Raw genomic sequence first — 10608 nt, 5'->3', positions numbered from 1 at the left:
ACCCATCTTGCCGATAGCTTTTTCATGCCTAATTTTTCATGTAGAATTGAAACAACTGCACCTATAGATATCCTTGTGGCCTCAGCTAACTCACGCATTTTTGTCTTAACTGCTCGAAAATGTATTTGCGGGATAGAAACTTCATCTTCTTCGGTTGAAAATTCATTTATTTAATTAAAACTGCATCTTTTCAGCTGCATTTAATTATTTTTTATGGAAAATTTATATGTTTTTTGCAGAAAGATACTCTTTCTTAGTTAAAAGTTCATATTATTTTTTAATAAAAAACTTACTATTTTTTTAACAATTTATCTGCCTTGTTGAAAAGGCATATTTTCTGGTGAAAAATTTAACTGCTTAGTCGAAAATTGGAATTATTTGTTAAAAATGTATTTGTTGTGTTAAGGATTTATCATTTTAGTTAACAATTTAACTATTTATTTGAAAATTTGACTTTTTGTTGAATTTCACTGTTTTTTATTTAAAATTGGAATATTTTTCGATTCAAATATCTTCCAGTATGTTAAACATCTCAATGACCGTGAACTTAGTCTAAGTACTCGTACTGCCAATTTTCTTGCTATTTATTTAATTTGAATAAATTTAAATTCTGTTTGCTGTTCTTAAATGCTGAAAATAAGTGAGTTTCATCATCAAATGTTATTTTCAACACATTTTGTAACAATTTATTCAAATTTTAACTAAGTTTCACGATTACTGGGATCGTCACAATACGCCTTTGTTGATTGAAAATTTATATTGCGGAAGAAAAAATTTCTTTTTTTGCTTGCAAGATAATTCGTCTTTATAGAACAGTCTACTATTATAATTCTAGTTCCCAATTCATCTTTTCTGGTTGAAAATACAAATATTTTGTTGAAAATTCAACTTTTCAGCTCAAAATTCTAACTATTCATTTGAATCTATTTGTAAAAGAATTCGCGTATTTTGATGAAAACTCGTCTTCTTCGGTGGAAAATTATTCTTTTCGGCTAACAAAATTTTTATTGTTGGATATTCCAGTTCTTGGTTGACAGTTCAATTCTATTATTAAAAATTCATATATTTATTATTTATTATTCCAGTGTTGAAATGTTGTCACAGGCTTATACTGCCCAACATGTCGAAGGCATTTTTGGTTAGAGTTGGATTTTTTTATTTGATCATTTCGGCACGGGGCTGTCCCGGTATATATCATCAGTCACGGACGCATTTTTATAATGCAATCAAGTGATCTGATGAGATCAGTTTGCCCAGACATATTGGACAAAGCCTGGTTTTACCCCATCATTGACGGACTGGGTTGCAGTCAAGTACACCATGGGGGGACCTACAGCTTAAGGTGGGTTCCGAACCACCAGAACCTCGGTAAAGGTACATTGAAAAATTTCTAGAGTTACCGGCTCAGGGATCGAACCCCGGACCTTTGAGGTGAAGTCCGAGTGTCTAACCAACTGAGCCACCGAGGCTCTTGGCCTCTTGGCCTATTAATAATAATAATAATTATTATTATTATTACACCATTAAGCCATTTCCCTTTCGGGGTAGGCGTGAGTCACTCGGTAGGGGAAAGGAGTAGTGTATTGAAGGGATAGAAATTTTTCAGATTGATCCAGAATTCTCGTGCTATTTAAGTAAATAACACGTTCGTTCTGCAACACTGCTCCGACCCAGGTTGCTGATCAGTCCCTTCAGCAATCACCCCAAGCGAAGAACCTTACGAAGTCGTTATGTAAGGTTCCCCACTTGGCTCCATTAGTGGCCAAGGTCTTTTGTTTCAGGCGTCATTCACTCTACTAACACTCTTTTTATTAACTATTTTCCGCCATACTTTCCTGTCCTGGCATACTTCTCTAGCTTCTTTTATGTCCATACATTTTTTCATGCAGGCTCTCGTGTTTCTGTGACTTCTTATGTCTCTTCTAACTAGGGTCACATTCACACATTCCAAACATTCTTTCCGCGGTCTACCTCTGGGCATGCTGCCATTTACTTTACCTTAGTTAAAAATTGATTTCTTTGATTAAAATTTGTTTATTTTGTTTGAAAATTAGTTTTTTTAATGAAAAATTAACTATTTTTATTTTTGGTTAAAAATTCGTCTATACTTTGAGAATCCAACGTTTTCTAAGATATTTTATATCAATCCTAGGAAGTCTTAAATCTTCCAGAAGCGGAAGTGGAAAATGGATCAATCTAAAAAAGCTCTATGACTTCTTGAGTTATTTTTACAGTAATTTGTTCGTCTAGATGAAGAGTTTACATTTTTATTAAAATACACATACTTTCATTATTTAAGCTTCTGCCCACTACCCAGCCTTAGGCAATGGTTTCGTAATTTCGTAATTTGGATTGGGACATTGATGAGAAGCTTACAAGGACTCTCGTTCATCAGAGAGTTCCTGAAGACTAGGAATTGGAGTAGAATTTTGCCTTTGCAAAGGTTGACATCTGCAAAGTGGTCTACATTCAGGACAATTCACCCGTTTAGTTGCAACCGGTTAATCTGATTTAACTGCTCCAGGGTTTGCTCCACTACAGATAGTTATAGCATCGTCAACACCTATGCTTGAAGGGGCTGTCGCACTATTTCAACAGTGTAAAGAAGCATTTTAACAGATTGGCTCATCTATCTTTACTCTTGACTTAACTATGTAATAAAAGTTGCAATAAATCTGCGAGCTCTTTATTTTTCATTTTTTTGTCTACAAATTCCTTTTAGAGTCCGGAGGCAAATTTATCAAATTTGTCATGATCTTTTCATCCGTTAGACCTCTGATATTAATCGAACTAAAGAACAGAATAAATGCTCCACTCTAGCCTAATAAATAATCTAAGTATCGATAAAACTTGATATTTTCAGACTTAGGAGGTAGATTAAGTTTCATTAAAGTTATAAGTCTTAGCTCATACTTAGGCAGCCCTTAACTCAAATAGTCCTTCGTTTAACTCACAATTAAGACGTTTTAACAGTTGATCTTACCAAAAAAAGGGGCTTATTGTTTTTGATGGTCTGGTTAACTTTTCATAACTTAAAGTTTTTTATACGTTTTATTTGAATGTTTTCAATGGAAATGAGTATACAAACATTTTGAAATAAAATCATAAATATTCATGAATAAAAATGCTTTCACTTGAGTTCGACTTGGATTGTCCCCAATCAAGACATGCTGAAGTCGAAAAGTTCGACTTGAGCAGGTCTCAGTTTTGAGACGGAGCCAGACTTAAATGTGTGTCTCTTGAAGACAATTTTCAATGCCTTAAAGACATAAATTTATCTCTTCATTCAAATGTGTATGACTCCAACTCGAGCAGTTTATAACTTCGACTTTATACCGGTCCTAACAAAAAGGGTCATTCTGACTATCATAAAAGCTAATATTTGTATATTTTATATTGTATTTCTAACAGTTTAGGAGATCCCTTTTGAAAGTTACAATTTTTATTTTTTCGAAGAAAATTTTTAAGAGTGATTTAATAATTACAAATATTTCATTAATTAATTTTAATCCCATTTATGAGCAGAAAAAGGTTTGACCATCTCAGCCAAGACAATGCTCGACTTGAGAAAAGTAAACGCCGTTTTAACTGTCGTAGCCATAAAAGTAAGACAAAGGCCCATGTCTCGACTCAGTTTTGAGAAGCAGCCAGACATAGATGTCTTGGAAACGAACTCAAGAGATAGCCAAGTCAAACTCAAATGGAAGTATTTTTATTCAGGTTCGAAGAAAATTAAGACATTTAGGTTGCATTAATTTTTTTCCACAAGTAATTTTTATTTTTCGACAAGTATCATTTAAGAGAAAATTGTTTAATCTCAATTCATAACTTTTTTTAAAATAATCGATGATTTTCGGGTTTCGCAGCTTTTTTTCTGGAAATTGCAATTTATAAACAAAAAAACTACCAGATTGTATAGCTTTTTAAACAAACAACTTTTAAATAATTTAAGATTAGGTTAGCCTTATGCACTAAGCATTACAATTTTTAAATAAAAATCATTATAGTTCCAAGAATATTTCCAATGTTTGAACTGTTTTAGATTCTGTTAACATATTTCACAGAAAATCGGCTATTTTGAATCAAAAACAATATATTTCAAATAATATTCAATATTGTTTGCAAAAAAATTAGATTTTAATCAAATAATTTGATAGATGATTGATTGATAGATGAAAAATTCATCTCCTCTTTATTATTAGTTTAAGATTCATTTGATTGGTATTTATTCTTAGAAATCGCCTTTTTTGTGGTTAAAAATTCCACTAATTTTGTTAATTTTGACATTTTTTCAGTTCAAAATTTAATTACTTCATTAAAAATGTATTTATTTTATTGATAATAATTCGTTTCTTTTTCAAAAAAAAAATTTCTTTAATTCGCATAAAAATGGACTTCTTTGTTTACAAATGTAACTATTTATCTAGAAATTTATTTCTTTTAATTTTAAATAAAAAATGTATCGCTTCTCTTTAAGAATAATTTTTTAAATCAACTACTTAGTTTCAAGTTGTACTACTTTGAAAATTTTATTTTTTTCGTCGTACATTCATAATTTTAGTCGAAAGTTCAACTATTAGGTTGTAAGTTAACGTTTTTGTTGAAAATTAAACTTTCTTGTAGAAGATTAATCTTGTTGATTGAAAATTCATAATTTTGGTTGATGATTCAACTGTTTTGTTAAACATTTTGCATTTGCAGTTCAATTATAGTCGTAAAAAAATCCGTTTCTTTCTTTTTAAAAATTAGTTTTTAAACTAAAAATTAAAAAATTGAATTTTTGGTTAAGAACTTGTCTTTTGTATTAAAAAGTTATATTTTTTAACATTGTTCTATTCCGATTTAAGGTCAACTATCTTCCAAGACATCCGACTTTTTAGCTTCAAGTTTTCAAAATTTTGCAGAAAATTTGTCTACAAGGTATAAAATTAATATTCTTGGTGGAAAATTCATCTATTTGTTTAACGATTCAACTATTTTATAAAACGATTGTATTTTACAGCTAAATGAAACTGGTTGAAAACTTATCTTTTTCAAATGAAATATCAACTATTTGATTGAAAATTTATGTATTTTGTCGATCATTCCCGTTCAGGGCAGAAAATAAGACTTCTTGGTTGAGGTTTCTACTAATTTGTTAAAAAATTGTATTTTATAGTTCAATTCAACTTGCCGCAAACTTGTATTTTTTGTTAAATCAACTATTTGTCTTTAAAATTATTTTATTTCAGCTACTTGGTAAAGAATCCAACCTTTTTGTTTGAAGTATAATTATTTTTTTCAGAACTCATCTACTTTGTTAGTCATATTTTTTGGAAAAAATTAAACTTTTTTGTTAACAAAATTCGTTTCCCTGCTTGAATATTCAACTATTTGGCTGAAAATGTTACTACACTGAGAAAAATAGTTGGTTGGGACAACTAAAAAAGTAGCAGGCCCAACTATTTTAGTTTGTAATATATGCCGCTGCTGTTAAAGTGGTTGAGGCTACTGCTTTTATTCGTAAGATTCCTAGTAGTTGTCCTTACTACTTTATTTGTTCTCGCTACAACTTTCGATGGTAGGTATTTCAGGTAGTTTTGTTTGCTACTTTAAATAGTAAGCGTTACTACTTTAGTTATTAGGTCTTACTATTGAATTAGTCATTTTACAAATAAATTAGTTGACCTTACTACGTAAAGTAGTAATCCTTACTATTATATAATCTTATATAATATTACTATTCAATCTTATATGTTCTTACTATTCATAAAATTATATTCATCCCGCTAGCAAGCTGAATTGCCACGATGATGTATTTATACAAATTAGGGTACCTTTTCATGGAGGCCTGTTTTGAAGTATTCGTTGAATTTATTTAACACATCGAGTTCGCATTTATAGGTTATCAATCAATCAAATTTGCCATACAATAACAAAGTAACTAGAAATAAATCCTATGAAACATATTAATTCCACGATTATTTCAAAACAGGCCTATGTGAAAAGGTGCCCTAAGCGTAGGCCGTAGACGACGCCCTAAGGATCTATACGATACTCTTCAATATTTTCCACATGTTTACACATTACACGTAAAGGTTCAGATTAAAATGGAGATCATCGAAAACACTTCGATGCGAATGTTGGCAGCACTGCTCAGAATTCAGTTCTGCCAATATCGCCAAGGGCGGCGACTTGTAACCTTTCTTACTTTTATTTCTTGAAAAACAAATTGCTGGTAAATGTAACTAATTTATTTGTTGTGACTACAATTACTATCCTCACTAATATAACCTTCATAGAAGGACTAACGGCGACTTGTTACCATAGAAAACTGGTTAGTTACTGTTACCATAGTTGTCGTAGCTTATACCAACTCTACTAATAAGGAGCTTCTTGTCGTAACAAACTATTTTTTTCAGTGTATTAAATTTGTTTTGTCGATAATATTTGTCATTAATTTATAGAACCATATTTGTGACTTTTTTATGTTAGGACAACTACAAAAATCTTATTGATAGTAGTGGAGAGTTGGGTAAGGTGTCAGTGTTCGGCATTGTGTCAATTACCAAAAATGCCTAAGTTTGTTTATTGTAATATTAGTTTTTTTGTGTAAATAAAGTGACTTTATTTGTTTCGAAAAATAGTGACGAAATAAAATTTTGTTTTAAAATACGTGTTAGAATAATTATTATAAAAGACAATTTTAGCAGAAATATATGGAAAAGTCTATGGCTGAAATTAAGCACCTACAGCATATATTGAAATACTTGATGCATGGAAATGTTAGATTCTAATAGGTGAAGTATTTCTTTAAACTTCTGGTATTATAAATTGATTTTATACAAGTTCTAAATATATTAAAATCAATAAAATCCTGCAACATGACATACGGGGCATGATGTCCAAAAAATGTACGGTGATGTTGAGAGCATGTGATACTTAGAAAATTATCGATTTGACCAGTTTTAGGTTCCCGCGGCTTTTCTTTAAAATACTAAATATTTTGTCTTAAAAATTTGGGAAATGATAGCAAACATTCTAGCGGACGTCCTTGCACACTGTTTATGTAGGTTAATTAAAAAAAGTTTTAATTTAGAAAAATGTGATTAATTTGCATAGCACTTAGGAAATAGTATCGATTTTTTCAGTGTTTGATCCCCCCGGATTTTTCCTAGGATAAGAAATATTTTTCCTTCAAAATCTGGGAAATAATAGCGAACATACTAACGAACGTCCCCGCACACTTTTTTGTGTTTTGTAAATACAAAAATGTTTGATATTGCTAACAACGTGCATGTATATTTCGAGGTTATGTGTGTTACAATTCACCCGAGCGTTTCTTCCAAACTACATAATATTTTTTTCCGAAAACTTTGGACTTACAAATAAACATAGAAAATAATCTCGCGGAACTAACCTTGTTTGCAGGCAATCAAAAAAGTTTATTTCATGAATAATTTCCAGATATTTGGAAAAGCAGAGATGAAAAATTAAGTAACCTCAAAATAATGCATATGCATAAAAATTGTATTTAGCATAATAAATTTGTTTTATTATCCCTCAAAAAAGAGTCCAGGGACGTTCGTTATGATAATTACAATTTTTTATTCAAATTTACTTAAACGGATTCTCTTTACTTAACTGTAAAATTTCATTTTTTAGTCTGTAGAAAGCTTTTTCCATTCCTAATTACAATTTCTCATTCAAGAACACTTCAATCAATTCTGTTCATTTATTAAGTTGATGCGAATTGCATATGTTGAACAATAAATCAATTAATATGATTTCGAATATTATTGATCAATGCCTGCATTTAATTTTCGTGTCTTTGGTACTTGTCGGTAAGCAAGATAATTTTTAGGGGCAATTGCAAATATTTACACGCTGAATACAATTTTTAAGGAGTGGGAGGTTATAACTAGGTTCTGCGATACACTTATCTTTGACAGGTAGGAAAACATTTATTTAGTGTTGATCATGCCTCGTGTAATTTTTCTCCATTATATTACTTACTCAAAAATTACTATATGGATTACTTTTTATTCTGCAATAAATATTTTATTAAAATAATGCGAGATCAACGAATTAATTAAGTATCAAATAATTACGTAGTTAAGAAACGGTTTGGAGTAATGGTATATATAGCTGGCTAATGTTAGCTTCTCACCAAAAAATATACACATAAAAATTACATTTCAAATTTACAGAACATTTCATTCAAAGCCCGGCATCATACCCCACTCTCTCACAAATAAATCTATTTGAAACAGTAAGTTAGTATCAGCTTAATAATTCAGATTAAATCTGAAAATTAGAATGTCGTTGTAATCCAGTAATAGCGGACAAATTCTGAAACTTCCGTGAAGTTCAATCAAAAAGCACCCTATTCATATACATTACACACATTCGCCTATTATATTTGATCCCTCAATCACTCTTTGTAACTTTCTTGCTGCGCACATACCAAGTTAGTAACTAATGGAACATTGTTAGGGAAGCTTCAGTTGAAGGAAATTCATGGTATCCCTCGATCCGCATAGGAAAATCATGATTGACGGGTTTTGTAAGAATGACAATTTCCTGCCAGCAAACAAGCATAATGGCTCTTTATCCTTCGAAAATTTGATATTTGAATTTTCTAGATATACATCATCAAAATATAATGGCGTATCAAAAAAGAACTTACCTTATCAGTCATTATTTTCTAATGCAACCTAAGTTTTAGAATATTTTGATAATCCTGCTGATGCTAAATTTTTATTAGAGTCGTAAGCGATCAAAATTAATATCAAACAGCTAAAATTCGATTTTTTATCTAAATCGATCTTCACTCAAGGTTCCGTGAAGGGAAGCGAAGGGAAGGTTAACAGGTTTTTCGACGATTTGTGATGTGAAGAAAGAGAGAGAGAGATATGGAAAATTTAAATAGCACGGAATTAAAATACATGAACATAACAATTTTTTTAATATTTGAAAACATGAAAATGAGTGCATCTATTTAACAAGTGACAAATCTAAATACAGACTTCATATTTTCCCTAACCCTCTCTTTCCACCATTTTGTTATAAAGTTATCTATTTTCTTCAAAAATTTACCTCTGTACTTTATTTGAAATTCGTCTTTCTTTAAAGAATTTGTTTTGTTTTGAAAATTCATCGCTTCTTCTTGGCTTAAAGTTTCGCTTATTTTCATTAAAAATGCTACTGCTTGCGTTTGAAGTAAATTTTTTTTTATTGAAAGTGTTACAATTTTGTTAAAAATTTATATTTTTAAGTTGAAATTCAACTGTTTGATTAAAAAATCACCTCTTTTTATAAAAAATAAATCATTTCTTGTTATCTAAAATTAAATCGAAGAAAAAAATTTCATTGAAAAGAAGAGATGGAAGTTTTTATTTGAGATATCACCGGGGGATTCCAAGCTTTATTTGATGATCTGTAACGAAGAAAAGGAAGGGTGTAAAAATGTCCAAAATAGTGTCACATAGTTTTCAAACGACCCCTTATCTGACCGTTTATAGAATGAAATATATACAATCTATTCTAACGAAATTGTTATGGAATACACGATTATACAAATTTTTTTTGGAAAGAAATGGGAGAAATTGGAAAAAATATGTTTAGTTCAATTCGTGCCAAGACGAAAAAAATATTCGTTTCAGCATTACCTCATTTTGCGGTATATCATTTAGGTGTTTTGCTGCATAATATTAAATCTAATATTCAATGTTATATTTAATGTGCAACCCCTGCTACATGACAGCTATTCATGAGCCCCTATATTATGTAGTATGCCCCACCCACAAAGTGATAAACGAAACTGAAAAATATGCCATGCAGTTTAGATGACAGATACATCATAAGCTACACTCGCGTGTTAATTGTGCGTGACGCGAATTCTGTGTGACGGATGTACGTCACCCTTCTGGTATTCTATAAACGAATTACAGACCTACACTATAGCCTTATCGAGCGAAAGTGGAAAAGTAAAGCTAGGGGTGAGATGGAATGAATGGTGAAGGAAATCCACGGTATCGATCATTTTTGCGTCTCTAGGGAACTAAGTGAAGTTAATTGTACCATCAAGTCTCGAAGCATTTGCAACGAGAACAAAGTGAACTACATTAGTTGCTAATTATAGGATTGTGATTCAACCTCCTGTGTGGTTAAGTACAATCATACTAAAAATCAATAATACTAAATACCAGAATATTCCACTAGAATCTTTTCTGCAATTGGGTATAGTAGGGTAGTTATTGTTTCTATTTGGTGCATTTTATTTAGAATTGATCTGCTCTCATCCCTTCAGTTTTTTTTAAATGCAAAAGAATCTCCAAGTTTCAGAGAAATCGGGTAATATTCAGGGTTTCGCGCAAAATTCATGAAGTTTTTCATTAATTTAACATGAGAAAAAGGCAGCTTTGTGTGATTAAAGTTTTTCACCCAAAGAAGAGCTACCCGAGTAAAAATGCTTGGACTTGAGTTTGACTTGAATTTCCCCCAATCAAGATATGCGAAATTCGAAAAGTTCTACTTGAGCATTTTTCAATTCAGACTTCAATTTATGTCTTGGAGACATAAATCCACCTCTTGAGTCGAATTTTTATGATTCCAACACGAGCGGTT

Source organism: Belonocnema kinseyi, chromosome 3, assembly GCF_010883055.1.
Source record: "Belonocnema kinseyi isolate 2016_QV_RU_SX_M_011 chromosome 3, B_treatae_v1, whole genome shotgun sequence".
Classification (NCBI taxonomy): Eukaryota; Metazoa; Arthropoda; class Insecta; order Hymenoptera; family Cynipidae; genus Belonocnema; species Belonocnema kinseyi.
This window is presented reverse-complemented; position numbering follows the sequence as displayed.